The sequence below is a fragment of the Zonotrichia leucophrys genome, chromosome 7 (genome assembly GCF_028769735.1).
Source record: "Zonotrichia leucophrys gambelii isolate GWCS_2022_RI chromosome 7, RI_Zleu_2.0, whole genome shotgun sequence".
Taxonomy (NCBI): Eukaryota; Metazoa; Chordata; class Aves; order Passeriformes; family Passerellidae; genus Zonotrichia; species Zonotrichia leucophrys.
The window spans coordinates 288573-301984 of NC_088177.1; the positions used below are offsets into that span (position 1 = coordinate 288573).

The 13412-nt window shown below is 49.2% G+C and overlaps 2 protein-coding genes across 14 annotated transcripts in view; one reads left to right on the top strand and one right to left on the bottom strand.

The window, feature by feature from the left end:
* PKP4 (plakophilin 4) overlaps positions 1–8224 on the bottom strand; it is a 62889-nt gene extending 54665 nt beyond the window's left edge. For 6 of the 9 annotated variants that reach the window (XM_064718950.1, XM_064718945.1, XM_064718947.1 and 3 more), the window contains exon 1: positions 8146–8214. The gene's annotated coding sequence lies outside the window, so the exon portion shown is untranslated. Of the gene's footprint in view, positions 1–8145 lie in introns of all 9 variants that reach the window. The other 3 variants (XM_064718944.1, XM_064718942.1, XM_064718949.1) reach the window with 2 other exon arrangements.
* Positions 8225–8403: 179 nt separating this feature from the next.
* Positions 8404–13412, top strand: part of CCDC148 (coiled-coil domain containing 148) — a 45544-nt gene continuing 40535 nt past the window's right edge. For 3 of the 5 annotated variants that reach the window (XM_064718530.1, XM_064718533.1, XM_064718534.1), the window contains exon 1: positions 8404–8536. The gene's annotated coding sequence lies outside the window, so the exon portion shown is untranslated. Of the gene's footprint in view, positions 8537–9277; positions 9360–12518; positions 12581–13412 lie in introns of those variants that run through there. The other 2 variants (XM_064718532.1, XM_064718531.1) reach the window with 2 other exon arrangements.

Below are 13412 nucleotides of genomic sequence, written 5' to 3' on the forward strand. Positions count from 1 at the left end.
TGCCATAGTAAAACATTTTTGTTCTGTTGCAATATGACTCCTGTGACACATTGAGATGCAGAGAAAAAAAAGGAAAATTCTGGAAAAATTGCAATAACTTGAATTATCTTTGCTATCTGATAAAAGGAACTTGGTTTAGTATTTCAAATTTCAGTCTGAAATATATGAATATTTATATTATAGGTTAAATCAATATACTAGTAATACAAAACAACTCAATATTACTATATTAACTAGTACAAATACTAAAACAGCATTTGCTGCATTCTAGCAAGGCAAGACTTCCTAAATATAATGCACTTCACACCTCCTAAAAGCAGGAAGTTGTGATTCAGGATATCTTCTTTTGTATCTATATTTACAACAGTAAATAAGTTATTTAAAATCTCCCCATTATGAACAGCAATAAATGCATTAAGTTTAATACAGAATGTTATCCTCCTCCACAGTGTGACTACATTTCCAGACTGGATCAATGCAGCAGCAGCTCCCAATGGACAGTGGGTGGATCCTTTCAGAGCACTCAAGTTCGCCAAAATAAAACTCAGTACCTCATCAGACAAATCCAGCTCCTGGATTCAGTGTGCCTTGCTAATTCAACACTTTTGACTGCATATCTTCAGGATTTTTTTTTTTTTTTGGGGGGGGGGATTTGGGTCTTTTGTTGTTGCAGTTTTTTGATTTTGTCTCAGTTTCAGTACATGACCTGGTGAATTTTTTCCTGCTTAAAAATAACCTGGGTTCCACAACTAAATTAAAAAACTCTGAGTGTTGAAAGACTGACTACGTCAGCCTGAACAAAAAGCATTCCACAACAGGCAGTGCTCTCTACCAGAACTTCAGAACTTCCTTAAGTGTCAAGTTCTTGAACCACAGGAAGTTTTTCTGCCAGTATCTATTCTGTGAAAAACACTAAACTAGGATGTTTTTTTTAAAGTATCTTCTGGAAAAAAATGTATTTAATGACAGCGAAATTTCCCAAATCTCAGTGTATGCTGTTGCTATGATTTATGCTAAGGAACAATAGCAAAACTAAAAATACTCAGAATTTTCTTCCTTTATGTGATAGTCCCAATAACACAGAGCAAATGGGCACATCTCACAAGTCTACAAGTCAGTCTGAGATTTCTGGGTGCAATGTTTTTTCATTTCCCATCAAAAATATAAACATGCTCCCAGAAACAACTGATGCATTGTACAGTCATCTCACTGCCAATATTTTAAATTTCAGCTGCAATATGGAACTGGGTATTTTCATTACATTAGTTACAAGGACAAAGCTGGATATGAAGGCTGTGGAGCAGCAGGAGGTGGCAAGTTCTGACAGTATATCTTTGATTAAGGCTGAATCAAATTACACAGTCCAGGTTGAGCACTGGCTCACAAGCACCCTGGATAAGGTGTGTGTTGCAGAAAGGCATGGTTTTGGTATCTTCTCCAGTTGTTTCATAAGTTTTGCCTTTGTGCCTGTAAGCTCTGTGGAGCATGGACTTCACAGAGGGCTACGTCAATTTGGAGTTTAGGCACCAGTATGATACAAATTAAATCTCCTTTCACAATAGGCTATAATTTCAATACTGCTGTGTATTTGTCAATAAGAATACAGGTAACTTTGTTTTTAAAAAAACACTATGAAAATACTAAGTCTTTCTGAGATTTGTTTCCCTATGTACCTTCAGATACCATACAAGACTTGAGCATGAATTAGCAGAAGACAATTGTTGAACACCATCACATAAACATATCTGTACACAGAATGCCTCCAATTAGCAGTCCAGTGCTCCACTTGTCCAGAAACCACTGAAAGCAGTGCCATTACATATACTACCTCGGGTTCACTTTGTGAAAGATACGAAATGCTTCAGCTTTAAACCTGTCACATTGACATGAAAGTTAAAGAATTATCATTTGTCTGAAAGCATTTCAGAGAGAGGTGAGTTTCTGTGGTTTTAGTTTTCACCAATCAGATTTACCTGTATGATAACAAATGTGCCAATACTTAACTCCCAGGCTACACAACAGGAAGTTCTGCCAAGGCAAGAACAAGTGAAGAACACGGGTTTGGAACGGAAGAGGTTTCCTTTCAGAGCACCATTGCCTGCTGCTGCCTTCCTGGGGAAGAGGACAGAAATCCACCACAAAATGGAAATCTCCCATGCACATCTGATTTCTAGCACAGACGGCATTAAGTTACATCATATAGAGCAAACTAAGGGATAGATTAGGTGCTTTCTATTTGGACACGTGTAATGCAAAAGCTTTTGAGTCCATTTATAAAAACCTGTTAAAAGCATAGCCCAGATGATAGTATTTGGCTTGCCACACCACAGACAGAAGATGAGGAGCTTTTGATAAGAAGATAAAGACAGGAAAAGTTTTTGGTACAGAAACAAACAAAAATCTAGAATTTGTTTAATGCTTCTTCCTTGCTCCTTACAGCTGGACCTCATAGGACAAAAGGTAATATTTGGCATCACAGCACAGCTCCTTCTTTTCCTCGCTTGCTCCCAGACCTGTGCTACTCCTTGCCCTACCTGCACTAGGAAAACTGCTGGAGGTGGCCCCAGTCAGTCTAAGGGCATTTCTCGGACCAACCTGATGCACAGCTACCCCTACTGCCAGCCAGCAGAGGTGCCCCAAGACAAGCAAATCCCATCAGAGCTCCCCCATGCAACGCTCTGAGGCGCATCTCACTCATCAGGGAATGGCAGCCTGGTGCCCCAAACTGCTCTGCACAAACTCAGCGAACCCAGAAGGCCAGTTCAGCCCACAGCCTGCACAGGGGCTGTGAACCACCTGCCTCACATCCCACAGATCCCACAGCCACAGGGGCATTTCATGCACTGCCCACAGCCACCAACCCATCCACAAACAGTAAATACATTAACAATCCCCCCACTGAGCTGTGATGCACAATGCAAGTTTCAACTTGTACACCTTCAAAGAATTTACAATAGATTCCTTTCTGCTCTTTAATAATGAATTCATCACATCAATCAAAACATTAGATCAACTATAATGTTAATTGAAGGTTCACAAAAACACACTACATTTCAGTTAGAACACTACATGGGGGGGGTAATTTTACTTATTTCTTGAATAATGGTTTAATGACCCTCAAATTAAGTAACAACTCCTGGTTTCATTTTTTCCACTAAAATAAAGACATATTTTAAATTATCTTTAAAAGCAATTAAACAGGAAGTTGACTGGTCTTCAATTCCCTGTAAGGAAATTTCTTACCTAGCTATGTAAAATCTCTAAAATGCTGCACAAAGTTAAAAAAAAAGGGGGATGATCTGTAAGAAATGGTAATGGAGACATTTTGGAGAAAAACAGCAATTTCTTTTTCTTAATATAATAAAATTGCTTAAAATTAAAGTAGGAAAACACATGTATAATAAAAGCATGCCAAAAACACTGTTAAAATGGCACCTTGTTTAAAGACGCCATACTCAAAGAACAGATTTTTCCCAGCTTTCCAAAGTCATCTTTGTTTTCTGTAAGAGTGGGATGCAATGAAGAGGACCAGAAGGTTGAAGACAGCCCCAGACACACTCCACGGATGCCGGCAGCCATGGGCTCTGCGGTGCCGCTGGCAGGGAGGAAAGGCAGGAGAGGCAGCAGGGAACTGGCCAGGCCGGTTCCCGCAGACACCACTCGCTCTTCAGGAAGGAGGGCTGACTCACACAGCCCATCCTGAAAGGAGGGCAAGTCTGTGCTGGAGTCACCTCCCTGGGCCTGGACACATGGCTGGCTCTGGACACAGGGCTGCCCCACAGCCGCCCTGGGCCTGGACACATGGCCATTCCATGGCCTCGCTGGGTCTGGACACACACATGGCCACCCCACGTCCTCCCTGGGCCTGGACACAAGGCTGGCTCTGGACACAGGGCTGCCCCACAGCCTCCCTGGGCCTGGACACATGGCCACTCTACAGCCTCCCTGCCCCATGAGCCATGGCTGCTCCCTGGGCCTGGACACACGGCCATTCCACGTCCTCCCTGGGCCTGGACACACGGCCATTCCACGTCCTCCCTGGGCCTGGACACACGGCCATTCCACGTCCTCCCTGGGCCTGGACACATGGCCATTCCACGTCCTCCCTGGGCCTGGACACAAGGCTGGCTCTGGACACAGGGCTGCCCCACAGCCTCCCTGGGCCTGGACACATGGCCACTCTGGCCCTGGACACACGGCCAGTCCACAGCCTCCCTGGCCCTGGACACAGCTGCCCCATGGCCTCCCTGGCCCTGGACACACGCACAACTGCCCCATGGCTGAGCACCATGGCCTCCAGCCTCCCATGGCCCAGCTGAGCCACCGTGACACACCACTCCCAGACCCTTCCCCTTCAGCCTTCCCTTTCAATGACAGAGTCAGATATTCCACTATCAAAAAATAAAATAATTAATCTTCTGTGAAAGTGATGGACTCCTTCCTTCCTCCTGAAATCCAGGCCTCTGTCATCTGCCTCAAAGTAAAGGAGAGAGGTACTAAGGGCAGCAAGGGGAAGAGGAGCAAAGGTCTGAATGCTGCTGCCAGCTGCAGAGATTTCACTGACAAGACGCTGGGATTTTCTTTCATGTAAGCAAAAGCTTTGGGAAGGTCACCAGAGGCAGTTTTTGGCTGTCTTTATCCACCTCCTCCCCTCCCTCCGCAAACCTCCCCCGAGCAGAATAAATGAGTATTCTGTTTGGATAAAAGAGCATGAGAAGTTATCCAATGAACTAGGACATCTCGCAGGCCTTAGGAAAAGCAGCTGAGAATCAGCAAAGCTCCCAAGCATGCCCAGAGATCACTCGGTGCCATCATCCCCTCCAGGTCCATTCCCAAGTTCTGCTGCCAGGGCCAGCACAGCCTGCTCCTTGGGAAGGGCCATTTCCACAGGCCCTGGCTCTGGGCTTGGCTGTGGTTGTGTGTTTACTCCCCATCTTCACTAGCATTTGAAGTGCCTTGCTGTCAGCAATATTGCTATCAAGGCGGAGGCAAGTAGCAAGTGATAGCTACTGGCCATGCCCAACAGCCCAGTTTCACATCTGGTTTCTGGTCACTCGCACACAAAGCTTGGCCAGGCCTTTCTCCTTTCCCACCTCATTACTAAAGTTGGAACTGGTTTAACTTTGGACTGGCAGTACATGCCATAATCATAAGGATTTCATGTCTTATTTTTGCTTGAGAAAAAAAAAAAAAAAAGCACCAAACCTAACCAAAAATGCTGAAAATTCCAGAATTCTGACCCGCACCAACACAGGCTCCCGGGGAGATGTCCACATGCTTGTTGTGCAAGGTAGCAGAACACGCTGTTGCTGTAGCAGCTCCGGGCAGCCCTGGCACAGGGAGCGGCTGCTCCTGCAGGGCAGGGAACTCCTGGAGCGGGGTCTGAGCCCACGGCAGCCTGCCAGGAACACGCTCTGCTCCGGGCACTGCTCTGCTGCACCGCACTGCGAGCGCCGCTGCTCACCTGCAGCGCCTCCACGGAACCCACCCCGACCCACCGACCGACCGAACGGGACAGAAAAGGGACTGAGAGCGACACAGACTGTGGCCAGCGACAGGCTCACAGCTATGCTTTTCCAGACAAGTATCACAAGTTCCACTTGCTTTTTTAGGAGACTTTTCTGTACCACATTACACTAAGTACTAAACCTGGTACTAAAGCAAACTAGCCTACTGTTAAGCTCACTGAACTCCCTGAACTAGCCACTGCTTTTATGCACCAAACAAATAACCAAATGTTACAGGACTTGATTATTTTCAGCATCAAAATTAAGAAAAAAAATCCCCATAACAAAATGTAGACATTACTAACACAGTCCCATAGTTTAGTACTGCTTTAGCTCTTCATCTGTACTAAATGTATTGAAATTATCTACATAAAGTGAAGCAGAAGTACATGAAGTTCTTATTTATGTTTTCTGTTCATTTAAAATGCAGCTTTTCTCCAGAGTCTTCTATCAGGGCATGCAGATTTCTACACTAAACAGCAAACGCACATTACTAATTAAGATTACTATTATTTGTACACAGCATATGCTACCACTGAATATGAAAAATACTTCAAAATGCACTACAGACACTGTTTTGCTATTGCAAGAAGCTTCTATAAAAAGGTACTGCATCCTATAACTTGTTTACATTGTGGGACTGAATTCAACTGTTCATTAAAAAAGGATCCTGCATTACTATATAAAAATGCAAACTCCAAAAGGTGTTGTCTTGTTAACATTCTAAGAAATGAACAAATTCTCCCCTCTCATAGAAGATGACTCTCACAAAACTTTCTCCAACTGTGTTTCAAAGCAGAACTTCTGGTATCAGTACTGCTATTTGTGCGGAACGTCTAACAAGATGAAAGGGAAAAAGACACAGTTTTTACTGGAAAGGGCCTATCAGCTTTTCAACCTTAATTAAAAATATTAATAGCATCTTATTTCAGCAGCAACAGAGCAGTTCACAGAAGGAGAAAGTTACTGCAACCTACCTTTCACAGTCATGTTACATTTACTTGCATATAACATTGTAATGTTTAACAGAAACATTACAGTATATAAATGACAACAAAAAGCTTTTGCTCCCAACACACTCCCGCCACTTTAAATATGATGAACATGACTGAATTACTGTCTCCTCATAAACTAAACAAGCATATTTACTAGGTTCCCATATCTTTATCGCAATGAACAAATTATTTGATGCTGACCTCAAAAATACAGTTATTAGTTAAGGGGGAAACATTATCATCCTCGTAATCTACTAATCTCTAAACTCCAATTTATCAAAAATTGTCAATGCTGAAAAAACTGAAAAGCCGGCTCATGCAACACTAGTGCTCTCAGTCCAACCACACCTTTTCCTTCAAACAGTCGAATCTGGAAGCAATGACTAATGTAAAATTAACAGGGAGCGGGAGGCTATTTAGAAAAAAAAAAAAAAAGTACAAAGGTCTATGGGGCAAACAGAGGCACTTCAGAAACACTCCGTTCTCTGCCCCTGAACTGGTGATGTCTCCTGAGCGTCAGCCGGGAGGAGAAATGGACCAGAGGGGGCTTGAGTCATCAGCTCTGGTTTTTCTGTGCCGAAACAGCCTGGGTTCAGCATCAGCAGTTATTTTATTGCGGCGAGACTTCATTTCCCAGCTCTCCCAGCCCAAGCCACGGCAGTCGCACTCGGTAACCGGCACCTGCAGAGCACTTTCTGTTCTCGCACACACTGCAGCGTGCCCGAGGCACGGCCAGCCGGGCACGGCCACCTGTCCCCGCGGGCCACCGCTGTCCCCGCCGCGCCCACGCCCTGCACGTGCTGCCCCGCGGCCGGCCCCGCGTGTGCCACCGGAGACACACGGGGGAGAAAACACCGCCACAAGTTCCTACAGCCCCACGAGCCGCACTCCCGGGGCGCGGGCCGAGGATGCTCCGCGGCTCCCGGTACTCGGCGACGGGAGCGCGGCTCGTTCCGCGGTCACACGAAGGGTGAAAAAACGAAATTTAAATCCCGTGCAGGGAACACCGGGGCGGCAGCGGGGCCCGGCACCCCCGGGAGCACCGGGGCGGCAGCCGAAGCCTGGCGCTCCGGGGAACACCGGGGCGGACGCTGGGCCCCGCGGCCGCCCCGTGCGGGCACACCGGGCACGCAGGGCCCGGCGCTGCCGGCTTCCCCCGCCCGCTCCGCCGACCCCGCCATCCCCCGCCGTGTCCCCGCCCGGCCCCGCGCCCGGGGCCGCGCGGCGCTGCGGGCACGGCGAGGCCCGGTGGCCCTGCCCGCAGTGGCTCCGCCGGGCTCGCAGCTCCCGCCGCGGCGCCGCGCACACCCCACGCACACGGCGCGGCCGCGGAACACCGGCGGGCCCGGGCTCCGCACTCCCGCCCGGTGCCGCGCGGCGCCCGGGGCAGGGGCCGGGCGGCGGCACCTCCGCCCAAAGGGCCCCTCCGGGCGGCTCCACCGGGCTCCGAGCGGCCCCGCGGGCACGGAGAGTGCGCGGCGCTCCGCCCGCGGGGCCGCCCGAGACGACGGCTCTTCGGCCCCGATGCCCCGGCGGGGTCCGCGCCTCGCCTCCCTTGCCGCCCGCCTCGCCGCGCCCCGCCGCCCCCTCGCCTCTCCCGCGCGGCGGCCCCAGCCCGCGGCTCCCCCGTGCCCCGCACTCACCGCGCGGAGCGGCCCCGCGGCCCCGCCGGGCGCGCCCGCCCTACCCCGGGGTCTCCATGGTGGCGGCCCCGCCGCCCGCTCCGCCGGCCCCGCCCCGCCCGCGCGCCGCGTCACGCACCGCCCGGCCCGGCGCCCACCCCCATTGGCCAGGCACGGCCTGGGGAGGCGTCCCATTGGCTGCTGATCCGCGTTAAACCCGCCAATGGCGGCGCCACTTGAGGTTACCGTGGTTACCGATGCCGTGCGGGGGAGACGGCGTGGATGGGACGGGACGGGACGGGACGGACCCGACCCGACCCCACCCCAGCCCAACCCGTGCCTGGGGCGGCTCCGCCGGGACAGCCCGTGGGGACGGGAGGCTGCTGCGGCGCCACCCGCCGGACCCGTCGCGGTGAGTGTCCGAGCGCGGCGGGGGCGAGAGGTGTGTGAGAGGATGGATGGAGCAACCGGTTGCACAATGGCCGGTGCGGGGAGCCCGCAGTGGCCGGGCGTGCCCGCCCCGCGGTGCTGGCCGCCTCCTGCCCCGCCGAAGGAGCCGCCGCGGGAGCGGGGCGGGGAGCAGCTCGGGGGCCGCGCCGCAGAGCCGGGCCCTGTGCCCGTCACCGCGTGCCGCGGGCTGCGGGACGGCCCTGCTTGGGCTGGGAGCTGGCAGCGGCCGGCTGCCCGCGTTCCCGCCCGACCTGCCGCTCCTGCGACCCGCGGTGTCCCGGTACCGGCAGAACGCACCGCCCGCGGCGCTGCTCACACCCCACGGGCTCAGTCCAGGTGTTTGCGAAAGATGGAAAAACGCTTTCCATAGGGTTTTAACATCCTACCGTTTTAAGCTTCCAATAGCAGCTGATCACTCTTGATGGCGTGTGAGGAATCATAGAGGTAGAAAAGAAAAGCCAGTATCCCTAAAATCGCCGTAAAACATTTCCATAAAAGGCTTTGGGCGTGTTAAATGCTTGATGAACTTTTTGCATCCCATGCCTGTCCTGGACTCACCACCTCGGTGTGTCCCGGGGGTCTGGCTGGGCCATTCCTCTCCTTCCCGAACAGACTGTCCCGTGTGGCCCAGGTGTGACTGGTTTTTCACTTAGTTATTCTCTCCTCCCGCCCCGCAGGGACGATAGCGATCGGCACTCTCCACTTCATTGAATGACGCTGTAAATGGCCCAGAGGAGCCAAAACCAAATGGCCACTTGAATCAGCAGCTCTTGCTGTCTCGAGAGGTTGTTTTACTCACCCTCTTCCCCTGTCGCGTAGATGCGGATGGTGTAGAAAGCCTGCTGTAAAGGAGCGTGACGAGAGTATCCACATTGTAACTCGTGTCTGTTTTCCATCCAGCTCAGTTTTTCGGTTTAGTGTTTGACGGGGCGAACCGTAGTTTTATTTTAGGCATAAGGACGCATGAACTCGTGATGGGGTTTAATTGGTGCTGATGCTGCAGGTAGAATGATGTCCTTCGTTAGCCTCTGCTTCGGAGGGAGCTGCGGGTAACAAGGAGGAGGCAGGTGGACATGGAGAGTGACCTCCAAACTCATATAGTCCCTTCTCTGAATTTCCCACTTGGAATGTACTCTGCTACATGGAAACCATGTAGGCTACTGGCAAGATATTTAATCCCTGAGGTCTTTGTTGCTATTTGTATAATTATTTGTATGTTGAATAATGCAGTAGGAACTCCTACATTATGATGATATCCACATGGAAAATGCTTGGCAGCTGTAAACAGGAGTTTTGAGTCCTCACTGCTCTGAAAAATCTCGTGATTTATACCATATGAACTACATATAAAATATTACCAAACCAAAATGGTGGTCTCTGTCTAGGAAATGGGAAACAGAAGCTGAGGGGAATAACAGTAGAAACTTAGGAAAATAAAGAGTAGTAGGTGTGAAATAAAATAAGTGGTGAAAGGGTCAAATGAGAGTGGAGAGCCGGAGTGAAGGAAAGATAAAAGAACTAACTAGATCTAGAATAAAGGGAAGAGAAAGTGCAGGATGCGTGAGAGCTGTGACCTTCCGTAGTTGCAAGGTTGCTTCTACCAAAGGTGTACTGGATTAATTAAATTAGCTTCAAGTCAGTCTCAGCTGGTTTTCACCAGTAATTTGGGTGTTATTATTGTGCTGGCTTGGCTCTCACAGATAACAGCTTTTGGGAAAGGAGGAAGCTCACTTGCCCCGAGTAGAAGGAACAATTCCTGGCTGTCATGGGGGCTGTGGAGGGCACAGCCTGGGGCAGGTGTGGCACAGTGCCATCCCCAGGATCCCCAGCCCTCCCGGTTCTGGCTGGCCCCAGGAGATCAGAACGGGCTGCCCCAGGTGCCCTGCAGAGCCATGCACTGCAGAGCCTGGCTGTGCTTTAGGGTTTCCTGCTGGGCTGAGATGGCAAAGGGTAAGAAATGCTGTTGGGGAGGAGAAGGGGAACTTGAGTCCGTTTGTTTTGGCACAAAAGAAGTACAAAGAATTGAAAGTAACGTTTTGAGGTTCTGTCAGATTTGGAAATCTGTTGAATGACTGTCAGTGAGGAAGGCTGTTTCATTCTGTCTGGTATTAGTCATACCCTCATAGCTGGTGTATTTGTTTTGGCACCCTGAGCAGCCAATACATTATCTAATTGCCTGCTGTGTGTCCCAGGGCAGCAGCCCTGTCCAACAGGGATGACATAGGCTATGGAAAGGCACCCCGTGTTAACTTTCCAATGCAAAGGGCTGCACGGAGGCTGATTCTTTGATTTCTTATCCCATTAGCTGAAAGTGGCCTTTGTCAAATATATTCTTAAATTCTTACATAATTTTTAAAATTGGCAGCAAACAAGTCCATTTTCTTTTTATTCACCTTCTTCTGGATGTGACTTGCAAGTGAGATGTCTGTATCATTCTCATTAGGAAAGCCATGATTCCACTATGTTTGCAGTTCCTAACAGCCTGGTCTCACGTTTTCCTTTGGGACTGTACTTGTTTCTCTTGAGTCTTAAATCTGGTCCCTTAAACTGACTGTGCTCACCTTCCAGTGCTTCAGATGGCAATGTTGTTAACAGGTATTTGCTAGTTGTTTTGCTGCTGTTGTGCTTCTTCAGCATTTCCAGTCATTAATATGTTTTTCTGCTTTGTTTAATCTATCCTGAAATTAATCCTTAATCGAGTCCTGCTTTATATATATGTTCCACACATGTTTACAGCCCTTGTAGAATATTAACATGCCTATCTTTTAATTTCAGTGATAAATATCAGTCACAAAACAGTGTTGCTTTGTTTCTTGGTGGGGTTTTTTTTGTTGTTTTGTTTTTCTCTGTTTTTCTGTTTTTTGTTTTGTTCCTGTGGATTAGGTTGGTTTGGTTTTGGGTGGTTATTTGGGGGAGGCTGGGGGTGGGTTTTGGTTTCTGCTGGAAGCTTTTTCATGCTACCTGCTTTAACTGTAATCTCTTCCAGATTCTGAAATTATGAAGGTTTGGGGAAAAAAATACCTGGAGAAAAGAGTGACGACATGGCAGGCTAACACAAGCCATGGACAGCTGTTTAGTGTTCACAGGGGGAGTTATTTAGATTTGTGGGGTTTTTCCTCTCATTAAAACCTACAATTTGATTTCAAAAGTTACTGCAAGCCATTGTGTTGATGTCACAGCAACTCAGTCAATCACAATACAATTGATTTTGGGTAATTTTGAAACTGTAATTTCATTTGGTATAGAAAGCACTAAATGTTCTCCCGCTTTTCATTGTTTCACTGGGGAGGTGAGGCACCTAACAGGTATATTTCTGAGCAAAGTGGTAGGCTGACATTTTGCTTTTTCTGTGAGGGCTTGTATAGAAATGTTCTGTTTCAGACAGTGCCATTCAAAATTACTGCTCTGCTGTGGGTAGATATTACTCTATCCCAGTGGTAAAACAAAATAGTGAGGAAAAACTGTTGGATACTGACAGGTTGTTTGTACTTTCCTTCTTTCTTGCATGGCTTTGAAGCATCAGGTAGGAGTATTTGCTTGTAGATGGTGCACAATGCTCAGCATGACCACCAGCCCTCCTTGCAGGGCCCCGTGCTCTGGCTCAAGCCCAGCTGCCCCGGGAAGGACAATAATGCCCTGTAATGACACTGATAATGCCCTTGCAGCTTTGCCAGGGCCAGCAACAGCATCCTGCAGCCATGCAGGGAGCTGCGTTATGGAACAGGTCCTGCTTCCCCAGGAACCCCCCTGGTGTACACGTGTGGGGGGATAGGATGTGAGAAAATAAAGGTAGTGCAGAAGGTAATCTCACCCCTGAGGAGCTGCAGCTGTACTAATCACCAAAGATTAGGAACAAGCCTGCCCTTAATAGGCCACAGCTGTGTCCAATAAGCATGAGTGCTACAAAAGAGTGGGTTAGCTGGTTGAGAGGAGAGCTGGAGTTTGTTGGCTGTGCTGTGAAGGAGTCAGTGCTGTGAGGAGCTGGCCATGAGAAATCACCAAGAAGGTATGGAACTTTTGCAATAAGATGACAACATACATGCCCTTATTTTCTCATTTGGATCAGTTTTCCAGAGCTGCCGTTGCTGCCCGTGATGCCTGCACAAGGAATGTGCAAGCACCCATGCACAGCAGGAGAGGGGGCTCCTCTTGCCCTGGGTACCTGTTCCTGCAGGATGGAGGGGCTCCAGGAGCAGCAGCTTGCTGCCCTGTGCTGTAGCTCAGTGCCCTGTCCCAGCATTGTTTCAGCTGTAGCGTGGTCCCAGGAGCGCAGGGAGCGCGATGTGTGTGGGGCAGCAGGAGAAGGGCTGTCCCTAGGAGAGCCGTGCTGCTGGAGCCAGCTAATGGTGAAAGCAGGTGTGCACCTGTAAGTCAGGGCTCCTCCACGATACTGCAGCACTGGAAAGAAGCAGGCAGCTTGGCAACAGCCAAGAGAATGATCTGGAGAGAAGATGGCAGGAAATGCCGAGTGAGATGTCCAGTAAAGACAAGGTCATCAGCAGCTGGTCTGGTCTGTGGGTTTTTGGATCCTAAGCTTGTAATTGTCATGTAAAAAAACCTTAAAAAATTGAGTGATTTAAAACGTGCACAAACCCCAAAACAAACCAAAAAAACAACCAAAGCCCACAGCAGCTCTCCCCAAAGCCCACCCACAAAGAAACAAAAAATCCCTCAGCCCCCCAGCTCTGGGCAATGCAGGTACTTCTATCTGCTCAAGGATAGGGGGAGGTCTGCTGAAATCCTTTGCAGTTTCTACCAACTGCTACAGTTGCTGAATGAAATATTACCCGTCTTCTTACTAGTTTGTATATGAGGCTGGAAAAAATGTTGAGAAATTA